General features: G+C 38.7%; 1 protein-coding gene across 9 annotated transcripts in view; it reads left to right on the plus strand.

Annotated features, from left to right (window-relative positions):
* The window catches only part of Tusc3 (tumor suppressor candidate 3), a 161,700-nt gene that overhangs the window by 92,115 nt on the left and 43,114 nt on the right, over positions 1 to 26,471 (plus strand). The window lies entirely within an intron of this gene.

Genomic DNA, 26,471 nt, shown 5'->3' on the forward strand with positions numbered 1-26,471 from the left:
AGTTCTGTAATACATTAGCATAGCAACTTCCCCCCTGACAGTTTAATATTACATTTGTGAATATTGAAAATATTTGAAGGTGTGCTTTATTTTCCTTCAGGTCCATAGACTTCTCACTGTCATCACTGTGTACCAGCCCTGTTTTTTTGATTAGTTGTTGAAATACTTTAGATGGTGCTCCACCTTACTCCTCCTCATGTGTAAATATTCCAGTCTGTAGTCAGTAATAGATACTGTGGTGTTGCTGTAACCTACACACTTGGCAGGAACAGCCCAAGAAGAAAGGTTCATGTGTGTTCACAGTTTAAGGGTATTTCAGTAGGTGAGAACAGGACCGTGAGGTTGAAGCTGTTGCCACAGTTGTAGACAGGGAAGCAAAGAAAGTAGGCTACGGAGCAGGAGGGGCAGTGAAACATCGCTAAGGTCCTTGTGACCTAAGCTCCCAGCGACCTCTGCATGTTAAGGTGTTAGAGCCTCTCAGAAGGATACCTCTAAGTGTGGAACAAATGCTCAAAATGTGAATCTGTGGAAGACATCCAACTATAACACTCGGCCCCTGACATCCGAGGTCTTATAACCATCTCTAAATAGAAAATGCATTAAAATTTCTTATAAAACTTGTTAAGACTATTTAGACATCCCAAGAACAGACATTAAAGGAAATGTCTTAGATGTGTGCCCCAGCCAAATTAAAAATAAAAAAATAATAAAAAAGGAATATCTCAAATAAATATTCATATTCCAGAGGGAGGAATGGGAGACTATGACCACAGGAAACCCAGCAGAGTGACTTTAAGTCTGTGCTTAGTGCCATCATGTGGACTTGACTGAGCTTGAGCAGCCTGGTGTGCACGTGCAACTTGACCTGGGAAATCTTTCGCTGGGGGTCCTGATGAAGGGCAAGCCTGCTGTTTTTTCTTTATGAAGAGAAGTCTTTTAAATGGATTTTTCGTTTTATACCCTGCTTTTTTCAGTGAGTGGAGTTTACCCCCATGTTGCTTTTCATACTGCCCTTTTTTTATAGACAGTACAGTTTGTTGTTATTGATGTTGCTCAAACAATTACAGATGCTATTGCCTGATCTTTTTGGCCTGTGATATTAAATTCACTGCTTTCTAATCAAATTCTATGTATTTTGCATTTCTCTCCTCCACTTTCTGCTCCCAGGTTTTTTTCTTATTTTTTAAATGACCATTCCAAGGCCTGAGCACTGTAAGACCATTAGCCTATCCCTTTAACATGCTCTCACTCACCTTTGCAGGTAGACTTTATGGCAAAGTGTGGCACGTTGGCCCATGGTCCAGACCCTGATGGAGTCTTTATTCTCATCTGGACCTAAGGAACACAGTGTAGTGTCTGTGTTTCTGTCAGCCTCTGGTCTTCTGAAATACCCCCGTGTCTTCCCGTTTAGTTGAGGTAATGGTAGATGCTTTATGGGTTCTTTTACCTTAGTATCTTAGATTCACATTGCATGATAAGCTCCAAAAGACTAAGAGTCACATAGTCAACACATTGTCAGGAACTACCATCCTGGAACTAGTTTCATTGGTTAGTCACTCTTGTGCTGCACACACCAATAGTCTAAGAAGCACCTTATGGTTCTTTTAAAAATGTTCTCGGCCATTAGTATATGAGGCGAGTTCAGTCTTACTGAGTTGTCACTATTACCACTATGAGTAACAGCCATTCACCCAAATCAGCAATGCTGATACCACTCAGAGTTTCCCGAGCTGCATGTAAACTGTTTTACGTATCTTAAAGGTTATGATTAGGAAACATTATGGATCATGGTCATACGCCTTGGTCCTGTGTTTTTAAGCCATAGGGGTAGGACACACATGTGTATGACTTGTAGCTGGAATGTACAGTAATAATAGCTCCATGCTTAGTTCCTCATGCTAACATCCACTGAAGTGTCCACCAGCAGAGTACAGAAGGAAATTGTAGGATGAGACAGTGAGGCACATACAACAACGCTGCTGTACATGCAACAGTAAAGACGTATCTCTGTAATGGAAAGTGAAGCCAGACAAGGAAATGGATCCGTTGTCAGATTTCATTTATCCATGTTGAACTCTGTATGTTAGTCCTCAAAAGCAGCTGCTCCCATGCAGGGCAGAGGACATACAGTAAGTCACTCAGGTGGCTTCTGCCTGCTGTTTTAATCTACATGTCACATACAGAGTTACACTGGTGAGAATACATCTCAGTATATATATGCTCTGTGTGTGTGTGTGTGTGTGTGTGTGTGTGTGTGTGTGTGTGTGTGTGTGTAAAATACGAAAAGGAAAGGAAAGCATTCCCTTTGCATACCATACTATAAGTGTCCTTTGAAAAATAAAAGCTTTAAGTAAATGTTTAAAGATATGTTGTTTACAATGCCTGCTACAGTTTTTCCGCATTAAATGATTTTACTATAGCTAATCCTAAGAAGTATTAATGAAAGTTAAATTTAAACCTTCCCCAGAATTCTATTGGAATGGATATAGGTGACTTGCTCAGTTTTGTGCTCACAGACGTCTCAGAATTCAGTTGGTATTTCTCATCAGTGTAGGTCTGTCTCTTATTACATCGGAGTATTTGGACTTCACGTGCCAGAGCTTATAGTATCTTATCATAGCTCATGTTCTCCATACCTTCATAGGTTGCTGTGTCTGTGACAGAACAGCAAACTTGGCCTGCTCACTACGGCCTCCTACTGCTCAGTACTGGGCTTTGTTCCCCAGTATACACAGCCGAATCCCAAATAGTCGGTGGACATTATCTGGATGTAATAATTCCTCATTGGTGAAACTTTGCAGGTACATGTAGGGGGGCTGTCTATTCTATTCCACATCGGATTTCTCTGTTCTGCCAGTCAGCATTTCAGGAAAAGATGCCCAAACTGTAGAACTCAAGCCGTGCAGCCTAGCATGGTTTGTAGAACAATTGGGTATATTTGTGGCTGCTATAACTGCAGTGACAACTCTCATGTCAGATAGCTTAAGGCCAGACTGCTGCTAAATGTTCAATGATACGAACTGTAACCACAAAGTAGGAAAATTACCCATTCCACATGGCGACTGTAAAATGAGAAAAGCTCTCCTGTAAATCTGAGAAAGTCTGATGGTTGACTTTTTACAAAAAGCATAGACCTCCTGAGCAGAATTTAGGTAAGGGAATGCTGCTGCTGCTGCTGCTGCTGCTGCTGCTGCTGCTGCTGCTGCTGCTGCTGCTGCTGCTGCTGCTGCTGCTGCTGACATTAGCTAGAACTAGTCATGTGCTGTTATTAGGGATTGTTAACCTTTAAATCTCTAAATAAATGGGGTGACTTCTCACTGGGAACACATACATATCAATACTATTATAGTATGTAATGTAAAGAAAATAGCATGTAATTGATAGATGATGTGTCGCTCTCAACTTCTTACTCTGTATTTAATCATGTAAGTTTTGAATGGGACTAAAAGGACTGGCAAAAAAAGGCTTAAAAAATAAAATAACATTCTATGATGTTTTGGGTTTTTTATTTCATTTTCAATTATTTATGTATAAATGCTATCTTTAATCCAGTGTTTTTGTTCACATTTTCACATATTGTGAAATAACAGAGACTTAAAAGGAGCTGAAAATATTAATAAAGTTCTATTTCAATGTGAATGGATATGAGGAATGTAGGAGGATTAATACTGCAGGAGGAGAAAGCTGTGGCTGGTTGCAAGTTTCTTTCTCTCTATTACGATGGCTGTGTAGTCACACAAGTCGAGTACTAATGATCTCTTAACAGCATGAAAGTCATCACAAAGGCAATCATTACTGTGTACCTAAAGGGAAACTGTGCAACTCATGGTTACATGGGAAACACGCTCTCTGTTGAGTAATAATCATTTCAAAGAAAAACACCTAACATAAAATAAAGGTTATACTTAGGTTATTACTCCCACTCAACAAATACATCATTCTGTTTAAGATTTAGATGTCAGCTCTTGCCTGGGAGTGATGGATGTTGGTTATACATAATCCAGGGCTTGTCCTGCTTGGCAAATGAGTTCTGCATATTCTGAGTGTCCTGCTCCCATGTTTACACATGCAGAAGCAATAGGAAGTAACATTGCTGCTGGTTGAGGCTGGGTGACCCACTGTACCCTTACGTTTTCATAAGCATCGTGTTCATGACTCAGACTTTACTCACGCGGACTCTCATCTCTAATTATAAGTTGGAAATTGTATGTACTTAAATATTGTGACCTTTTGTTTAGGAATGTTTACAAATGCCGTTCAGTGTTATGTACAACAAGAATGTTAACTTTAAATTTTAAAAACTAACAAAGCCAGAAATAAAATTGATATAGAAAAGATTGACAGAAAATTTGTACTAGGTTTTCTGTCCTCTGCTTGGTTTGTCTTTTATTTTTCCATGCAGTAAACATTTCTTGAGAGGGCATTAAATATCAGGTGCAGTGTTTGGTACAGCGCCATTGTGGGACCTATAAACTAGAGAGGACTGTGACGTGTGCTGTGGGTACTCAGAAACTCTCATCTCTAGAACCTTGCTTCTCACTGTGCTGTTGGCAGTAGGGTTGTTTGAAGTTTTGTCCTAGTTCCACTGGATAGAGAGGAAAGGGGGTGTGTGGTTATATAGTTCTTAATAAGGTAGACATCAGGATACCCTGAGACAAGTTGATTGCTTTGATTTTGATGTAGGACATTATAAAATGAGATAAGACATGTATGTATACATTTGGTAGAATATTTAGGAAGGTCTCTTTTAAGAAAACTATATTAAATATTCTCATTAAAAACATTCTTGTAAATAATATGGGGTATGTAATCTCAGCTATTCAAGAGGTTAAGATGGGAAAATTAAGAGTTCAAAGCTTTCTAGACAACAGTGAGTCCAAGCCTAGCTTAGGCAACACAGTGAGACCCAGCTGTGAGATGAAGCAATGGAAAGAGGGCTGAGATACTGGCAAGGAGACTCAGACAGGAAAGATGACTGCTGCCAACCCTGATGCCTAATGGATCTCTGTGATGGCTGGTTTTATATCAACTTGATACAAGCTAGAGTTATCTGAAAGGAGGGAATCTCAAGGGAGAAAAATGCCTGCATAAGATCTGGCTGTAGGGCATTTTCTTAATTGGTAATTGATGAAGGAGAGCTCAGTCCACTGTGGGTGGGCCCACTCCTGGACTGGTGGTCCTGCGTTCTATAACAAGTAGGCTGAGCAAGCCAATAAGCAACATCCCTCCATGGCCTCTACATCAGCTCTTGCCTTCAGATTCCTGTCCACTTTGAGTTCCTGTCCTGACTTCCTTTGATGATGAACAGTGCTGTTGAAGTGAAAGCTGAATAAACCCTTTCCTCTCAAAAAAAGATGGGGGGGCAGAGGTCCTCTCAAAAAAAGGTGGGGGGCAGAGGGAGAAGAGGGGAAGAGAAGGGAAAGGGAAGGAGAAGGGAGGGAGGGAGAAAGAGAGGAAGAGAGAGAGAGAGAGAGAGAGAGAGAGAGAGAGAGAGAGAGAAACTATCTGTCTGATCCTTTGCATGCATTTCCCTGTATTCCCTGTTACTTTCGACAGCATTGCCTGCCTAGCTGGCTTTGGTGACATTGCCAGGCTCTGTTACTGTTTGCATGCTTTCTTCTGTGTCTCCTGCTGTTACTTCCTTTCATTGTCACCATAAACTGTATGCACTCTCAGCCGAAACCCTAGCTTTGTCATGTCAAAGTTCTGAGCAATGTGAACTGCTTCCTTTCAAAGATTTCTGTGTACTGCATTCATAGTCATTACAAGGGACCATGTAGTCACTGCCCTTACCTCCTAACAAGGCACGCTTCATGACAGACATTTGAGAACTTACAGACAAACAAGTTTTAACTTTGCAAAAAGATAGTTCCGGGCCTATAACTTAACAGAAAAATAAGAGTTTACTAATTAAAACCTTGACAGGTAGCTCAGTGGCTAATGCTACATACAGTCAGGCCTTCAGACCAGAGTTTGTGCCCAGGGAATGCACATACTGGAAATAAAAAAAAAACAATCTGCAAGTTGTCCTGTGACCTACATGAGCATATCTACCACATCCTACTGCTGCACACGCTCACACAGCCACAGAAACACATACATACACACGCATACATACACACACACTCTCCACTTCCATCCCTCCCCGTTTCACTCTCTAAATGAAAGGGAAAACCTTGAAAATAAATCCTCTTGTTATAGAACCACAAAATGAGAATATATTTTAATATGTCAAACTTTATTAGAACTAAATATTCTCTGAGAAACTAAAATATAAATTTGATTTTGCATGAAAGTCAAATGAGAAAAGATTCATCTTTCCCAAAGAGCAAATGTAGAATTCTTCATTAACTTCTTCACACTGTTTAAATTTTTCCAATTATGTAAAATTATTTCATGGTTTGTAAAAATTAATGTGCTAAATAGAATCCAGTTGTCCTTAAAAACCATAGATTATTCTCACTCAAGACTGAGTAATTACATTAAAAATAAGTCACTAATAAGCATATGAATTGAAGTCTGAGAAAAGCATTTTAATCCATATCTCTAAAGGTAAGAATAAGACCTTATGAGTGTCACTGATGGAAAGAATTCTATGAAGACTTAACCACACAGGATGCCATGATGACAGTTGATAATAGTGAAATCTGAAGGAACTAAGCATCCGAGCCAGTCTCCTCGGTATTCAGTTATCTGTTACTTCTATATACACCAAAGGAAAATTTGTGATACATTTTATATATTTGCCTTAAAATAGTTTGTGTTTTCATGTGTCTAAGGATTTCTGTACATTTTAAAGCTGTATCATGTTTCAAAACAAGCATATGTGTTAACGATCTTCTATTGAAATAACATGAAGCCAGTGTCGTGTGCCTTACACCAGAGGCCAGATTGGCTTTAGTTTCTACATGATTCAAGTTTCAAAATTCTGCTGTGATGGGGATGAGATAGGTGTGTGTTGGGAAATTTTCACATTTCTTTGCATAAATCATACTGAACAAATTCATGTATCAATGGGTTTCTCTAAGCTTCTGTAATTCCACCTCTCATTCTCTTCCTCCTTCAAATGTTACCAAACCATTATCAATCATTTGTGCTCAGCTTACTAAGTAATACAGAATGGGATGGAGCTAGAACAGCGAGGCTGATGCACTGTATGAGTTTAATTCTTGTTCACAGTAAACACATAACAGTTTCTTATTATGTGCTTTGGCTTGCAATGGCAGTCCTTTCTTCATTTTTCTTTTTAAGAAAGTCATTTGTATGTTTCAGTGAATATAATTATTTTTTTGTTGGGAGGGGGGCTTCGAGACAGGGTTTCTCTGTATAGCCCTGGCTGTCCTGGAACTCACCCTGTAGACCAGGCTGGCCTTGAACTCAAGAAATTTCGCCTGTCTCTGCCTCCCAAGTGCTGGGATTAAAGGCGTGCGCCACCATGCCCAGGGAATATAATCTATTTTGATTGGCATTTTCTTGTTTGCTTTAATTCTTTTGTTTAATCATATATCTTGTTTCATAAACATGCCCACTAATGAAGTAAGATATCTTGACCACAGAGTGAGAATGTTCTTCACGATTGTAATTTTCCTTAGGACACTGTGCAGACATGCCAAGAAGGTGCATTTGAAATAACTAAGTAAGATAGATTTCATATGTTTTATTCTTTTTTTTCTTATGTTTACAGCATGGTGGTTTTCCATCTGAGCATTCATAAATTGTCCTGAACTTTGCTTTATTGATTTGTTTGATTTTTTTTTTGATTTTTTTAAAAGAATACTCTGGGAAATAATGGAATTACATATGCTACATTTTTTCCAATAATATAACATTGACCACATGCAATATAAAGATTATTATTTATAAAAGTATTTCTAGTTTTGCAACATTACTTGTTTAGCCTGTATACTCATAATTATGCAATTTTTTAAATGTATGCAACTTTTACTTTTTAAATGTTTTATTGGTTATTTTATTTATTTCAGTTTCAAACAGGAGTTTATAAACTCCTTTCCAGTTTCCCCTCCAGAAGCCTCTTATTCCATACCCCATCCCCCTGCTTCTATGAGGGTGTTCCCCTACCCACCCACTCCTGCCTCCCTGCCCTTGAATTCCTCTACTCTGGGGCATCAAACCTTCACATGACCAAGGGTCTCTCCTCCCATTGATGTCTGACATGGACACCCTCTGCTATATATGCAGCTGGAGCCGTGGGTCCCTCCATGTGTACTCTCCTTGGTTGGTGTTTTAGACCCTGGGGGTCTGGTTGGTTGATATTGTTGTTCTTTATATGGGGTTGCAAACCCTGTCAGTTCCTTCAGTCCTTCCCCTAACTCCTCCATTGTGGACCCCATGCTCAGTCCGATGGTTGGCTTGTGTGCATCCACATCTGTATTGGTCAATCTCTGGCAGAGCCTCTCAGGAAACAGCTATACTAGGCTCCTGTCAGCAAGCACTTCTTGGCATCAGCAATAGTGTCTTGTTTTGGTGGCTGTATGTGGGATGGATCCCCAGGTAGGGCAGTCTCTGGATGTCCTTTCCTTCTCTTTGTCCCTGTATTTCCTTTCTGGGTTAAAATTTTGAGAAGGGTGGGTGGCCCCATCCCTAACTTTGTTCATTTTGAAAGTTTAGTATTTACCCAAAATATTCAGTTCAGACTTAAATGAATCCTTGTGGCAAAATAGAGCTAATATATACCATACCATGTTTATATGTCTATAAGTTTCCTTTACTTCACCCTGACTGTACACCTAAAATAAGCACTGAGGTGAACAGTATGCAAAGTAAGCTGTGCTCTCAGTAACGAGTGTTTCATAATGAAACAGCACAGCTGCTTTGTGAATGTGCAGAAGTAGTACTTGAGTTTGCTCTGAAAGGAACAATTACTGTGAAAAGAACACTTTCTTGAATAAAGGAAATGGTTGGGTCCTATATCAAATCTTGTAAAATTCTGTTAGGAGCCCAGAATGTTAGTCAACATTATATTTAGTCTCTTGTACAGAGAGAATGAAAAATCATTTTTATAATAAAGGAAACTTTAAAAAATATGTAGCACACATATATTTTGTCTGATATTAGCCGTGCATTTTATATACTTACTAAATAGATCATATTTTCAAAATGCAGCTTTCAGTCTTTCAAAATGCATCTCACCTTCTGTGAGATGGTATCCCATTATCCTGATCTTTCTGGGACCCATTCTGTCATCTCCAGATTGTTTGTTGCACACTCAAATCCCTGCAATCCTTGCACATACTTAGTGATTACCAGAAAGTAAAATGTTGCATGAAAATACTGGGAGAAAAGTGCTCGCTAGGAAGAAGAGTGCTGTAAGTAACACGTCATGGAAGAGTTTCTATTGCCCAGGGGGTTAATAAACTGGATGTTTTAAAATATGCTGAAGATGATCCATAACTTTAGAATTTAACCTATTACCCAGTAATTCAACTGAAGGATCACATGGTTTCTTGTAAGGAATGATACTGTGTGACATAAAGCAAGGGATTTTAAAGAACAGGCAATTTGAGCTACAAGCTCACTTACTATGTAACATACAAAGTATAATTATAAGTATGCAGTTTTATGAGTTTTAAAATTTACTGCTTAAATACTTTTATATAAAATTGTATATTCTATAGAAAATTACATAAGAAACAATTATTGTTATGTAGTTAAGTAGATAGGAACATATCAGTGTTCAGCTCCATACCCTGTCAGCAGACAACCTGTATATATAATGAACTTCCTGTGGAAGAAGGCTTTGTCCAGCTTCAGAAAGAAGTAGAAGTGGAATTTCCCAGATCTTTGAGGCTGGGCTTAAAGAGTATAAGGTGGGCTTCAAAAGCTAGGCAGCTTCTGTGGATTTGGAAAAGATTGTGACACACAATTTGTGATTCCTGGATACTGTAAGGCAAGACTCTTGTCGACCCAGGTGTGTGGACTATTCCCTGTGATAAATTGATTAGTACAGAGCTCCTGAAGCAAACACTATTGCTATTTCTTTGGTTTATAGTCTTATCTGTGTTAGGCAGAGATTTCTTTGAACAACTACTAAGACAGGTTGACACAGATGTTCTCAGTTCTCAGCGATAATTCAAGAGGTTGTTGATGGATTTCAGGTGGTTAGGGTGGTTTTCAGGATAATGACCCTGTGATGAGAAGAGAGCCCTTCCACATGGAGCAGCGGTGCTAGGGCAAAATAGAGACTGTCCTCATGGCCATGCAGGACTGAATTTGCTATGCTTAGGATTTATTCTTCAGGTTTTGTTTTTACATATACATTTTATAGTTGGTAAGTAATCTATATGTTACCAAGAACGGACTTTTATTTAAGTAATGCTTTTACAACTTTTTTATTAAACAGTAGTTGGTGGTCCACTTGCTACATTCATATGGTAGAGAACTTGCTTCCTCATAAGTGCTGGGTTAGCAATATATTTATGTGTGTGTGTGTGCGCGCATGCTCATGTAAGAAAGAGAAAGAGAGAGAGTATGTGTGTATGTACACAGGCATGTTCCTATGTATATGTGCATACTTGCTTGTGTAGTATCTTAAGCTATTTGTTACAACCCCAAATGGTACTTTGAATTTTCCTCTCATTTCTTTTCTCTGTAATTACATAGAATTGTTTCTCTTGTACCAGCTAAGCAAATATTTGAAGTGGGTTGTGCTGGACTCTTCTGGGCAACCTATTTCTGGTCCCCTTGTTGTCCAGTGCCTTATCAGCCTACTTTTTTGTGATTTAGTGGGTCAGTGAGACTGTCAATGTTTACAGCTTTTGTGTTGAAAACTGTTGTTCCAGCATCTGTAGGCAGGAGTAGAAATGCCATCTGTACTCTGGAGAACCAGACTCATATTACCTAGAGTAATGCATTACTGCAAGCAAAATGAACAGGACCAATGTTGTTGGTGTCTCCAACTTTTCTAGTGGCTGCAGGAGACTGGGAACTCAAAGCTCATTTGGTTTCAGCATTAGTAGAGAGGTGAAGGGACAGAGTTACAGGGGGAGCAGCTGAAAGTGTGCTGAGAAATGCACTGTCCCCATTTCCTAGCTTAGAGACCAACAGGAAGAGCAGTTTGTGTTGCTTCCTGTGCACGCACTCTGAACGTGAATTAGGAAGTGTGTGCATTGATGTAGTGTAACTGACAAAAGCCTCTGCACCCCAAAGCTAATCATCAGTTCAACAAAGGTGGCTTCAAAACGAGACTTTGCTTTTAGCAAATGCATGGGGAGTTTAAGAAATCTCTGCTAGAGACTGAAGGAAAGGCCATCCAGAGACCACCCATCTAGGGATCCATCCCATCTGCAGACACCAAACCCAGACACCATGGGTGATGCCAAGAAGCACTTGCTGACATGAGCCTGATAAAGCGGTCCCCTGAGAAGCTGGTCCAGAACCTGACCAATACAGATGTAGATGCACACAGCCAAACAGTGGACAAAGCATGGGAACCTGAATGGATGAGTTAGAGGAAAGACTGAAGGAACTGAAGAGGTTTGCAACCCCATAGGAAGAACAACAATATTAACTAACTGGACCTCACAGAGCTCCCAGGGACTAAACCACCAACCAAAGAATGCACACTGACAGACTGTATGGCTACAGATGCACATGTAGCAGAGGCATCAATGGGAGGAGAGGCCCTTGGTCCTGTGAAGGCTCAATGCCACAGCATAGGGGGATGCTAGGATGGTGAGGTAGGAGTGGGTGTGTGGCTGCGTGGGTGTGTGGGTGGGGGATGCACCCTCATAGAGGCAGGGGAGGGGAGATGGGATGGGAGCTTGCAGAGGGGAAACCAGGAAGGGGACAACATTTGAAATTTAAACAAATAAAGTAACAGAGAGGGAGAGGGAGGGGGAGGGAGGGAGAAAGAGAGAGAGAGAGAGAGAGAGAGAGAGAGAGACTGACTCTCTCTCTGCTAAGAGCAACCTTGATTTTTGGTGATTACTTTCATTCGAAGGAACAAACCCTTCTAGTACTCCTGAAACCAAGGACAGCTCTTCAAAGCAGGCATCCCTGAGGCCCTGCCACCCATATTTGACCAGAACCTTCGTAGGGTCGTAAACTGCTGGGCCTCTTGCAGTACATTCCCCCAAGTGACTACTGTATTTATACGGCTTGCTCTGAGAGCAGAGAGTGTCTTCTAAACTCTATAAACTGGAGGTTGTGGAAGAAACAGCAGGGTACTACAGCAGGGGATAAAGGATAGATAGAATTTTAAAGTCTGTAATGTTATGGAAAGAAAATAGAATAAACTCTAACTTCAATTACCTTTTTCTTAAGTAAATGGGAATTTCTTTGAATTTGATGTACTTTGGCTTACAGCTGAGTCACAGCATTTCAATGTCGTTCCTAATGTATGTCTACTTTATTAATGATGCTGAAAATGATAGTTTGGAGCAGCTCTATATTCAGACATTTGTTCATTCGATTGTCCCATCAACAGCAGTTTAAAAAATGCAAGCCATGTGCCATGTTCAAAGCTTTCACTTTTGCAAATTAACTGCTTGGAGAAGTAAATGAGGCAGTGGGTGGCACAGCCTTTGAGAAGAATGATGGAGTAGAGCTTGCTAACGCTCAGAAAGACTAGATTCTAATATGATTTGAGACAGAAGTGATTAGGGGAAAACCCACCACGCTTCTGGTGATGGTTTAATGCTTTCAAAACTGCCACTTCTTTTTTTTTTATATATTTATATTTATATTTTTTTCCATTTTTATTAGGTATTTAGCTCATTTACATTTCCAATGCTATACCAAAAGTCCCCCATACCCACCCACCCCCACTCCCCTACCCACCCACTCCCCCTTTTTGGCCCTGGCGTTCCCCTGTACTGGGGCATACAAAGTTTGCGTGTCCAATGGGCCTCTCTTTCCAGTGATGGCCGACTAGGCCATCTTTTGATACATATGCAGCTAGAGTCAAGAGCTCCGGGGTACTGGTTAGTTCATAATGTTGTTCCACCTATAGGGTTGCACATCCCTTTAGCTCCTTGGGTTCTTTCTCTAGCTCCTCCATTGGGAGCCCTGTGATCCATCCATTAGCTGACTGTGAGCATCCACTTCTGTGTTTGCTAGGCCCCGGCATAGTCTCACAAGAGATAGCTACATCTGGGTCCTTTCGATAAAATCTTGCTAGGGTATGCAATGGTGTCAGCGTTTGGATGCTGATTATGGGGTGGATCCCTGGAGGTTTTTAACCAAGAGGGCCTCACTAGCTGTCCATGTTCTTAAATGACGTTGGCAGTTGGCTAAGGTGCTGCAGCCCTGGTTCTCATGAAGCAGACTTGGCAGCTGCAAGAATGATATTGGGCTTCCCCTTTCTTTTCTGTAACTGCTATCTCTGCATCCACCCTTCCTAGTCATGAGTTCACGTGTGTACCCCCTACCCCATCTTTCTCCTCCTTTCTCATTCCTCCTCACCATTCCCCTTCCTCCCTTGCAAATTTAGTAGGCTTAGCTTATCACACAATGACATTGCTTTGTCTTATGTGAAACTATGTGTGTATGTCTATCTGTATGTATACACATAAATACACTGAATAAAAGTTTTAAAATTTGTAAATCACCAGTGAAATTAATTTAGCTTTTCAGTATTATGGAGCCATGTGTAGGTAAATTAGAAGAAATATACTATACCACAAAATTAACTAGCTATCAAAAGCTAAGACAATGCATTCGATTTTACATAAACATATCTCTGAGTGAAAACCTTTATGTGACTGGTTTTTGGTAATGTTAGAACTAGCCAGTTTCCAGTGTCCTCAAGCATGACCGTAGTATGTTAGAAAATACACTATGGGTGTGTCTTCTGTGGTCAGTGCCTCATGCTGGCAGAAATGCATGGGAGCCACACTGCCAGATGATGGGAGAGAAGCCGAGCCTTCTGCCGACTTCACGTCTTTCATGCTCTTACCTCTTAGTCCTTCTTAGGGAAAACAGTCTATAAGCCCAGCCTCCTGGGTTACGACACAGCAGCACTCATGTTCAAGTTTAGATGTAGTTTCTAGTTCTTAAACTCACTGATTGTATGGATGGGCAAACACTCATCAAGATCTTCAGATCCAGCAGCAAGGCCTTAAACTTGAAAGTTAGAGTTCTGCTTTGAGGTCCTCTTTGCTATCAGCTCTGCTTCTGATCTTCAGTCCTGCCTTGTTTTTTACATTTCTCTTACTGTCCTCTCATTGTTTAGAAAAGATACTCAGGAGGATATTTTCACTCTGAATAGGAATACTCACTGTTTTTAACAACATAAATTTATTTACCAGAATCTTATCAGTAAGTTAGATTCTGCGTCTGTTCTCTGAGGTGGCAGATGTAACTTCTTGTGCTGATCTTGGTCTTCCCTTTCTGTCTGTCTATCCTCTTTGTATGAGGATGCTTCCTCATGTTGCATTAAGACTCACAATAATAACCTAATTATTTAAATACCTTTTGTCCACCTATACCCATATGCTCATGTTCTTGGGACTTAGGACTGCCAACATATAAATTCTATGGACACATTATTCAATCTATATAGGATATTAATATTCTTTTGTACTGTTTATCATGATAGTTTACAGCTTCAGTTGGAAACGTTTTTTTTCTCTAAAATACATTTAACCAATTATATGTTACTGATGAAATTTCTCCTGATGAAGCTCCATCTTGAAGGGAATTACCTTCTTATGGGAACTACAGAAGTTGTTTAGAGTAACTTACAGTGAATTTGCCTACCTCAGTCTGTATATAAGGCCCTTTAAAAGCAACATATATATTAAATTTCATTGCGTATCTTTAAATAATGTCTCTACTTTAGGTAATTAAATTATTTCCAAAATGATGCCATGGTTGTTGATAAGATTAACATTGCTCTGTAGTCCTTTTCTCAAACACAAAAATTTGAGATGTTAATCTTGATATAACTTTATATAAATGATGATAGAGCAGTATGTACTATAATTTTGTTGTGAATTTTCATTTTTGAATTCTACTAGTTTATTGTAATGGTGTTGCTATATGTTATTTGAATAACGTAGCAGTGTCTTAGGTTTTTTTCCAGCCATACAGTCTTCGATCACCTTCATGATAGAGATACTAGGTTATATGTAGTTCAGGACCAGGCTGACAGAAGGGTGATTCTGAAATAAACTAGTGAAGAGTCATGAGCTATCCTAAAGTGTCTGATGTTAATCCCAACTAGGTATTTCATATTGCTTTTCTAGTATGGACGGTAATGCACAATGTCTTTGTCTCTCTTTGCCAATTTCTGCTTTATCAACTTTCTGAAGATTCCTGTCAGCTCTTTTGAAAAACATGTTCAAAAGGAAGTGTATACTACTAGATAGTATCAAAATTAAGAGCTTTATAACTAATTTTTCAACCTATAAAGAAAAGGTTTTAAAAGTTAACTGTACTCAACAAAATCAATTTATGATTAAAATATGAAGTGAATGCTATTATTCTCCTATACTAATATACAGGAGTACTAACTGCTAATATAGCATGCTTTATACATATATGTAGAAATACACTTTTGAGTGACTGTTCAGCACATAATAACCAGAGACTCCAGTTCACAGAGATTGATTACTTGTTGCGTGCTGAGGCTTTAAAGCATGCACTACTACCTACCCTTTACCTAAAAGAAAGTATTTTGCATTAATCTAAGTATACATCCATCTTTGTAACCATTTTATATTTCACTCTTCATAAAAGTATTTTGTATATAAGCAGTTACAAAAAACCAAAACAAGCAGTTGAAAGTTATTATACTTAAAGCAACAAAGAATTTAAATTCACATTGTATAAATTATATTTTTCTTCCAAAGTTGATCGCAATCTGGGCTTAAGATTCATACAGATATCACTGTGACATAAAATCAGCTATGACTAAAATAGAGATTTAGTAGTGCAAGCACTAAGTATCCTAGTATTTTACAGATAACAAATGCTAAATCATGAGGTAAATTGCAGAATCTTTGCTCAAAGAGGTAAAATGTGCTTTGGCCTTAAAATCAAGATTAAACATAGTAAAACAATTAAAATATAGGTCACTCCATGATAACACTCAGTGAAAATATTAAGAAACCCTGCAGAGATAGAATGGGAATTGCATGTCGTGGGGAGACAATTAGATCTGGATCAACGTTTCTTAAACTTGAGATTGCCAAGCCCAGTTCTTGAAGGACAGATTATCTGCCTTCCTTACAGGAGTAGGGATCCTGTGGATACACACTGGGTTTTTTTTTGTTTATTTGCTTGTTTGTTTGTTTGTTTGTTTGGTTGGTTGGTTTTTTATGAAAATGTGCTGTTTCACGGTCACTTTTCTCTCCATCATTGAAGAATAGTCTGTCATTCTCAGGTATTGAAGATGTCTGTAAATTTATTGACTCATTCATTAAGAACCTGGGCTCTCAAAGTCTATCAGTGGAAGTGTGTATTTTCAGGTGCTTTTGAGCAGTAGACTGAAGAACACGGTCACCTTGGAACTTCTTGAGTTAGGAGTAGAACAATTGAAGAATAAATGCTAAAAGCCCATTGTCCAAGCAGAATATGCTGTGCCGTGGAACAGAACCAGTTGCATTAAAGAGCTTACTCTCACTTTAAGTTGACAAGTATAAGCCAGATGACTTCATGATTAGATGTGGAGTGTCAAAGCAGGAAGTTACGTCACTTCTTCCCTTCATGTTTATATACCTTTGGTCTCCTTCATCTGTCCTGTTGCTGTAGCTAAGACTTCAAGTGCTATATTGAGTAAGTATGGAGAAAGTGGTCAACCTTGTCTTGATCTTAGTACAACTGCTCTGGTTTTCTCTCCATTTAAGGAGATTTTAGGCTGTGAGTTGCTTCTAGAATGTTGAAGTGTGTCCATTGAATTCATATTTTCTCCAGGACTGTTACATTAAAGGAGTATTAAATTTGGAAAATGCTGTTTCTGCAGGGAATGAGATGATGTGTCTTTTGTCTTTCAGTCTGCTTATACGGTAGATTACATTTATTGATTTACATATGTTGTGTCATCTCTGGCATGAGCTCTACTTGATCATAGTGGATGATCATTTTTATTTGTTGTTGTATTTGGTTTACAAGTATTTCCTTGAACTTTTTTTTTTCCATGAGGGAAATTGGTGTGAAATCTTTCTTTGTTGGGTCTCTATCTGGTTAAGGTATCAATGTAATTGTGACCTCATAAAAAGAATTGAGCAATGTCCCTTCTGTTTTTATTTTATGGAATTATTTGAGGAGTATCAGTTTTACCTGTTTGAAAATCTAGTAGAATTATGTACTACAACCATCTAGCCATGTCATTATTGTTGATGTTGGAAGAGTTCTAATTATTGCTTCATTTTCACTAGGGATTATACATCTGCTAAAATAGATTATCTAATCTAGATTTAACTTTTATAGGTAGTATGTATAAAGAAAATGATTCATTTCTTGTAGGTTTTCCACTTTGTTGGCCTGCATGTTTTTAAGGAATATTCTTGGGATTCTGTGAAGTTCTTTGGTATCTATTGTTGTGTTGCCCTTTTCAGCTCTAATTCTGTTATTTTGTATATTCTCTCTCTGTCTTTAGTCAATCCTCTAATGTCTAAATGTTTACCAATATAATGACCTTATTGTTCCGTAAACTTATCTCTGTCCTAAGGCTTTCCTCCAGATGTTACTCCATTTGCACTGATGTGCTTCCTTCCAAATGTCTCTGTTAAAAGATGCTCAGAAACCAAGTGCATGCTCCATGCTGTGTATGTATATGCGTGTGTGTGTGTGTGTGTGTGTGTGTGTGTGTGTGTGTGTGTGGAGAGAGAGACCTTCTTTAAACTTAAATTGTATCCTTCCCTCACCCTGAGCACTTTGTCATTCAACATTGATAGTTTATTATTCGTGATGCACCTTCCAAAAATTACATAGGCAGTTGAGTTTACATTATTTCTAAAGACATATTGAAGTGTTTCATATTCTCAGTTTTTTCCATCTTTCCCAGGACAAGCAATACAAAGTCCAGCCCCAGTGTATCGCAAGTGCCTTGTAATATACCTCCCATATGTTACATAGTCATTTGTACAGTAAATAAAACTACCATTTTCAGCAAAGGTTACTCTATCTCATATGTTGTTATAAAATCGTTTTTCATATATTTTTATTTAAAAATTCTTCCATACAATATAATTTAATCTTATCCATTCCCTTCTGTCGCTTGCTTCCTATCCTACTTAACTTCTTACCTATCCAATGTCAGTCCTTTCTCTTTCTCTCAAAAGGAAACAGAAGACAAGGAAACAATAACTATCAAAACAGATAAACTAAAAACAAAAACAAGAAAAATTAAATATTAATAAGACAAAACAAAACCAAAAATATACCTAAAACCAAAATAAAACCATGGTGTCTTTTGTGTGTTCACTAACTACTCCTGGTCTTGGGACTTCCCCCTGGAGTAGTGGAGTATGGTTGATCTATCTATCTATCTATCTATCTATCTATCTATCTATCTATCTATCTATCTATCTATCATGAATGAGATACTCCTTTGGAAAGAAACTGGTTTTCCCTTTTTTAACATACCAATTTGAAGGATCTTGTTGATTAGGCCTGTCACTTTGTATCTACTTTCCTAACTCAGTGTTGGGGTTTTACCTGGTTTTAACCTGTACAGATCTTGTTCTAGTCTGAATTCGCATTTATATACTGTTACTGAAAAGAGAGGATGCCGATTCATTGGAGCCATCCAGCAGATCTAGCTCTTCAGATGTTCTGACCCCTCTTCTTCATAGAGGAGCCTCGATAGAAGGGCTGTGATAGTGACATCCCAGTTAGGACCAAATGTCCCCAAATATCTCACTCTCTTCACATTGTCCTGTTGGAGATCTCTTTGTTACTGAACATTTACTGCAAGAAGTAGTTTGTCTGCTCTATAAGTACAGCATGTTAACGAGACATTTTATTGTTTCTCATCCTTAATAGAAAAATGGTATTATAATCTCCCCACACCCATGTTTCAGGTTATTAACCACATTAGCAGTGTGAGGTATATGCTTCATCTCATAGAGTGAGCCTTATATCTAGTTAGAAACGAGTAGATTCCTACCATAGTATCTGTGCACTATTGCCCCCCTGTCTCTTGCAGGCAGGTCTTCTTTTTCTAAGTCATGGGATATATAATTGGGAAATACAGAAGATTATTTTTCTCCTCTGGTAGTATGCAAAGTATCTTCCAGTACCATGACTACTAGTTAATGGGTGAAGCATCTGGCGAATAATAGTTCAGTTTCGGTATGCTCAGTTATGTACCTAAGTTCCTGCCGCAGACCCTCTGGGCCCCTTTGTCTGCGTGGAACGGGTCTCTAGTCGCAGGTGGGCAAAGTGTTGGATGGAATGACAGACAGATGCACACAGGAGAGGTTGTGTAGAATCTGAATGTAATTTGTCAAATTGAGCATCAAACTTTTTATACAGAAGAAAATAGGGAAGTTGGGTGACACACCAGCAAGGTACAAAGAGGTTACTGGATTCTTACACAAAACAGAGGAATACAAACACAGAAGGTCTAACAGGAACCACCTGGGATCGAATTCATTGTTAACAACTGGGATCAAAAAGAACTCCACCTAAGATCCACTTAATCTTAGAAGCCAGGGTCAAGGGGTTTGTGCCCTTGCCATAGTTCCTATTTTAGTCTATTGTATAGTCCACCTTCCCCCTAGGCCATTGTAAATGTGTATGGGTGTAACTCAGCTATCTATAGTTCTAAGTATCTATTCTGGTTCCTCCTTAGATCTCAAACTTCCTTCTTCCTAGATGATGGTAAATTCCTGTGTAGGGCAGTGACTTAGCTTTTATTCAAAGTGATAGTACCAGAGGCAATTCTGAATGTCACTGAATAGGCAACATTCTTACTGAATTCTTAGCCCATGGTCAGCTCAAGGACTTTCTAGGACGTTGGAACACTGGTGAAGGCTTTAGCTATGTCAGAATTCAATCTTAAAAGGCACTTATAATAGGATAATACTAAAAGAGAGCATGTGGATCCATACACCAGACTAAGGCGGGAATGGAATATGAATGTATGGGTTAGAGAGAACTCCAGACTCCAGGAGGTGAGTTTCTGTGAAACTCTCTGCCTCGTGAGTGACTTTCAGGCCTCTCGGCCTGTCAAGCTGACTCGACCAGAGTGCATGACAAGTTCCCAATACTCTGAGCAGTAGCTTGTAATGGTCCTGGAACAGTCATGTGGATTAGAAAATCTTTTATCCCTATTTTACAGGTGAGGAAACTGAATCCTGTATTAGTTATGGAACATGTTTATCCCATACTGTTTGATATAGAATCACAATTCTTTTAATAATGATATGAGACTTTTCTTGAAGATGAGTATTGTAGTTTCTGCTATGTTCTTGTAGAAGTAAAGATCTAAGTAACGATTCATGACCCATCTAACAGTTACTACAAAAGATTTACTGTCAAGAAATAACTTGCCTTCCCACCCAAGCGTTATTCACTAGTCACATGCTTGTGCCCATAGAGAGAACATTATCGAAACACTGTGTAATAAGTACTGAGAATATGGCAGCCATCTATATTTATAGCTACATATGAAAAGGGAGATAGAAGTTTAGGAATTTGGTTCAGTGGTAGATTTCTTACTAGACACTGGGTTCCTCTGGAATCAACCAGAAATTCCTGTAGTTGCTTATTTTCCATAATAAATATTAACTCCAAATCTAATTAATTATATTTGCCATAAATACCTGATGTGACAAAGCTATAAGAGCGTTTATGTTATTGATTACATAGTCACAGGATTTCACACCATTAGCTATTTAGTTAGATGTTGGAATGCAAAGGAATATAAGAAGCCAATTTTATTTGTTTTGTTTTAATTACATGAGTAAGGAGAGAAAATGGTATAAAAGTATGTGGATCATTTCAAATTTTCTTTTGTTACTGAATAAAATGGTATCTGTACTTATAGGAAAGTGTTACCAACAATGTTTTTGTTGAGTCTCTTTTGAAGGTGACTCAGAGAGTCACCTTTCAACCTGCGCTTTACACTTGAAATGTTCTTACTCTGACTATGCCTTCTTTCTCTCATCTCTCATCTGTAGACAGAGGCTTCACAGGGTTCTGCCTCCTGTTTTGTTCAAAGGGGAGAAGCAATTCTTCAAAGATAGCGCATTTCTCCAGCTGTCCCCAGCACCTTCAGCCCAGGGTGCTTTATGTTCTCCTCAGTTTTCTAGCCCTGCTGTCTTTATTGCCTGTCTCAGGAGAGGCAGGCTTCCTGCTGTTCGAGGTTCACTCTGCTTAAAACCTCTCCAGTTCGGTTTCTTTGTTGTTTGATTTTCCTTTCCTTTTACTCACATGTACCACTAGTTTGGTTCTGTGGTTCAGGTAAAGTTATAAGGAGTGATAATACTTTACTTCCATATTAAGGGCCAGCACATTTATGTAGAGGGACCAGAATTAGACTGCCTGACCTGGGACAAGAGCTTAGCTGACTCTGAATTCCTTTAAGTCTTCTATGAAGAGCTCCTAGTCTGCCTGTGGGATCCACCCATAGTAGGCTTGGTTACTGACTCCCTGTCATTTTCACTCTGTAGGCCCAGCCCATTGTGGGTGGTGCTATCCTTGGGCAGGTGGTCCTGGGTTCTGTAAAAAGCAGGCTGAGCAAGCCTGCAAGCAACACCCTTCCATGACTTCATCAGCTCCTGCCTCCAGGTTCCTGCTCTGCTTAAGTTCCTAACTGACTTCCTTCAATAATGAATGGTAAAATGGAAGTGTAAACTGAATAAGCCCTTTCTGCCCAACTTGCTTTTTGGTCATGATGTTTCATCACAGCAATAAAAACCCCAATATTTCCTCCCTGGTTAGTGTCAGAGAGTTTCCTACTGTTGATTTTGTTTAATTTATAGCCATTACTCTGTTAATCTTAAATTCCTTCATTTGCAATGACAATTCTTCTATTGTGTTAAAGGACATATTAGTAAAATGTTTCTTCTGAGTTTCTAAAATATATGGTCTTAGCTACAGCAACAGGACAGAAATCATCCAACAAAATGAATGCAAATTCTGCCACACTATCACCTGTTTCTTAGATTTTGCTTTGTGAATAAAAACCTGTAGTTTTTCTTTTGTTGTTGTTATTGTTTCTCTATTTTTAGATATTGTTTTAAAAGAAAGTCAGGTCTATTTAATGTACATATATCCAAAACTTCTTCTGAGAAATACTTGCTTAAGATGTGTGACCAGCCTTTTTAGTCATCAAGTATAGTATCACAATTACAGAACCCTTTGGGAGTTATGCATAAACCAGCTAAGTGTTTTAACATTCCACTGTGGGTCTTGTAAGGAGTTCAGCTTGGAAGAAAAGTGCCACTACATTTTTAGGTAACAACAGATTCATGGTTATTACTAACAGCTTGCAGCTACAATGTACTTCCGGTGGCAAATAATTGAAGTTAATCATAGGTTTCCTGAATAGTTTCTGTCTTTTTTTAGTTTGAGCCAATTATTTAATGAAATGCATAGAAAGTTCAAGCACAAGGTATAATCAACCACTAGGGAAATCAAACACTGAAAGAAGATAATACCTATTTGTTCCTCTTCTTTTAAACAAACCCAGAAGGACTTGACCTAGCCATTTTATTATCTACAGCTTATCTGCTGTGCAGTGTTGCTGCCTATAAAAACTAATCCTGCCTAGAGAAGTTGGTGTGATTTGAGGAATGCAAAGAAGGCTCCAAGGATAGGACCAGAAGTGAGTAGAGATAAGGGAGCCTTTTACTAGAGCACCAGTGAGGGATTGCAGCTCTTTTTACATAGTGATCTTGGTGGCCCAGGATGTGTCCTCGGCCCTGCCTGCTTGTGTGCCTTCATCCTATTCCTCCTCTTCTCTCTCTGCTTTCACACTTGTTTAATGTGTTTACATGCTTTGTTCTAAAGGCTCAGTTGGTTCTGCCTTAGGCAGGAACACACAGTGCGATGTTCTCAGCTACCTTTAAAGTTTGTAATAATGTGCAGTCTTGTCTGTCAGGTCTTTACAGAACATATATTCTTGACCTTAAGTAAATATTCTGAGAAACTAAAAATGAAAAAAAATATTATTTCTCTTATTCTGTATAACTTGGTACACAAAAGAATTTTAGGACCAGAGTGTGAAACTATATATCTACTATATGGTGATGGGGAATACTGTCTTGAAGTGAAATTAGCACATGGAACACCCTAAATTATTCTCTTAACACAAGTTTGTAAGTTGACTTATAAACAACAGCCCCCAGTTGGCTATATTTAGAAATTGTGTTTTCAGGAAGTAGAGATGAGAAGGTCATAAAGAAAGGACCTTTATGGTAGCTCTGTGAGCAGAAAGATGGCCATCCCCACCCGCAAAACACACATATACCTGACAGTTCATCAAGGAATTGATATGAGAGTGATGTAGTGTGGAGATGGCTATTTTGAAACCAAAGCAAGAGACAATTACATGACAATCCTACTGGTACCTTTATCTTGAACTTTTCAGTCTCCAGCTTGTAGGACTCCCACCCAGGTCCATAGGTGATTTGTTTGTTTGTTCATTTGACTTGACAATCTGAACAAACCCTAAGGCCCATCATAAACATAATCTTTCATTTTATATAGGCTATGTGGTCAGCAATTCTGTGGTACTCCTAGTAGAAACTCTTGAGCAACCAAAATGGATTTCCAATACCTTTAATATTAAATTCCAGAAGGCAATCTGTTTTCCCATATTCATGCAACTGGAGCTGACATCTTGGGTGTGTTGTCAGAGAAAATACACAAGTATATTTTGTTACTTTTTTATGTTCTTGAAAAATTACTTTTTCATTCCTTCCCTTCTTTTGTTTCTTTGGGGGGGTTATCATAATAATTTCTATACTGACAAAGAGAGCTTGAAATCACATGCTAGATAGCTGATATTCTTAGCTTTTGAGTCTAGATGTCAAGTCTAAGTTGCCCTTATGTAGGGAGGTGGTAAATACAGGAAGGCACAGGAAAGGGAGTCATTGGAGCACGTCACATGATGCCTCCAAAGATGAAGAGAGAAATGACATATACAGTGTACTGAAAATTCTAAGATTAGACTGTTTATGAAGAGGGTGGGAATGAGTGCCACCAGCATTTTTCTAGAGTTTGACCAGCTCTTGGCTCATTTTGCCAAGCTATTTTTAAAGTAAAGGAAGGAACAAGCCAGGCACAATAGTAGGAACCTGCAGTCCTAGCAAGTGGGATGCAAACACGAGGATCAGGAGTTCAAGGTCACCATCTCCTCTGCATAGTGAAGTGATTCAAGGCTTGCTATCCTGGCATGTGTGAGGCCCTGCCTCAGAGAGCCAAAAGGAGGAAGGGAGAGAGGGAAGGAGCAAAGATATTCTGTGCTTTCTGACCTTGAAATAAGAGAAACTGTTACTCGAGTCAAACCTAACATTATCTATTTCTATCATTTGACGCTGACAGTGGCTTGGTTTCTGAGGTACTGTAATCCAGATTAGTCTTAAGCTGTCTTCTGTGTTAGCCTGAGCACTAAGCTTATAGCCAAGTGGTCCCTACCAGGCTTTGGTTTTCCCTTGGTATTCCAGAGGTCTTTAAACATAAAATACATGCATACAAGTGAAAAAATAAAAATCACATACCTAGAAACTGATTTAAACAGATTTTTCTTTTCCTAGTAAAGATTTTTAGGAAAGGAAGTAGATGCCAGGATACATTTTTTTTTCCACAATGATTTTGGTTCTTCTTCAAGAAAATATTCAACTTCATTCCTAAATTTGTTTAACTAAAGCAGTTTCTATTGAGGCCCCTAAGACAGTAGTTATGCTTATCTTTTATCTGCACAGGTGATATCAACTTATTAGAAAAGGCTTGAGTAAACTTGAAAGGATATTTTTTCATGGTGAAAACAATATAACCAAGACACAATGGTCTGTTCTTACATGTCTAATATACATAAGCCAGTGGACAATAGTTTTTCCATTTGATCCTATGACTAAGAGGGAATAAATAATTTCAAGTTAAGAAAATAGTGTAATCTCATATGTATTTTTATATTTTGCTTGGCAGACTTAAAGCTGATGGATTTTTATTCTGAGTAAGCCCAGGGCTTGCTTAAACCCTGATAGTGTAACACTGAGAGGATGATGTGTATGACCTGTTTTTTTAAATTTTGTTGCATGTTCTTTGAAGTAGTCAGTATACTCACTAAGTGAACAACATTTATATTATACTGCAGGGCCAGAATTTCTGTGTCTGGGAAATTATGTGCAATAGCAAATGTATTAGACTTTTTTATAAAGATATTCAAAGTCATTACCTTTATAAACCTAAGGTAACTATATATTTCAGGATAAATTACAATTAGCTACTTTTATTTCTCTCTTTAACCTGAGAAGATATGTAACCTTGTGTTAGCTTTAATAGAATCATGACAATATTCTTTCTTTTTATGTTTGCAAGTGCATGCATCAGTTAAATAGAAATCTTTCCACCCTGTGCATGGTAGTTTAACCGGATTGCAGTTGTAATGAAGCACATCTGTAGACGAAAGATGCCAGGTGAGGTTTCTGGAGAAATCTGTAGGATTCCTATTCCTCTTTCCTCTTTCTTTCTTTGTAGTGTGGTTTGTTTGATTAATTGTAAGTAACTTAAACATGCTATTTAATGTTTACAAGGTAGAAGCTACTTGAGCGGTGTCTGCTTGAGTATTTTTTGTTTATATTCCAGAATGAGCTCTTTATATTCCAGAATTTCTCTTAGCTCGGAGAACAGCACCTTGACTTATCCAGTTGTGTGGCCTAAACTTGATATCTTCCTTTCATTCTTTGCCCTGCTTCTCCTCTCTCCCTATTGCTATAGAGACAGAGACTGTATTAATAACTCAGTACAGCATTCTTGTACTTAAATTCATGGCAGTCTACTAAGGAAGATTCTAATCTCTTCCTAAAGTTGAGATGATGGCGTTTAGTTGACTTGTTTATGGCAAGGTACATAGTGAGTTACAGATTCAGAACGTTGTGTGACGCCACAGATGCTACACATCCATTATGGGCGTTGATTACCCTAGGGCCCAAGCACATGGGCTTTGTTGTGTTTTTGTTTGCTTGTTTTTCTTTACTTTCCCCCCTCTGGTTGTACATACAAATAACGTTAAATAGAAGCTTTCCATACAGTGACAGGAACAGTCAGTGCATTCTGTGGTTAGATGTTTCTTGCACACATCTTGGAAAGCATTGGAGGATTCTGAGCAAGGTAATGATAGGATCGCATGTGCTTTAAACAGGATTAACTTGACTGACAAGTTGACTGATAGGGTAGAGGCAAAGGAAATGAAGGCTTCTTTGCCATATTCTGGGCAAGAGGTGACAATTACTTGACTGAGAGGAAATGTTGGGCTTTATTCCTTGGGCACCTTTGCCAGTTCCTCCTGTAAGTACTGACAAACACTGAATTGGGGATGACTTTAAAAGTGGAGC

Source organism: Mus musculus, chromosome 8 (genome assembly GCF_000001635.26).
Source record: "Mus musculus strain C57BL/6J chromosome 8, GRCm38.p6 C57BL/6J".
Lineage (NCBI taxonomy): Eukaryota > Metazoa > Chordata > Mammalia > Rodentia > Muridae > Mus > Mus musculus.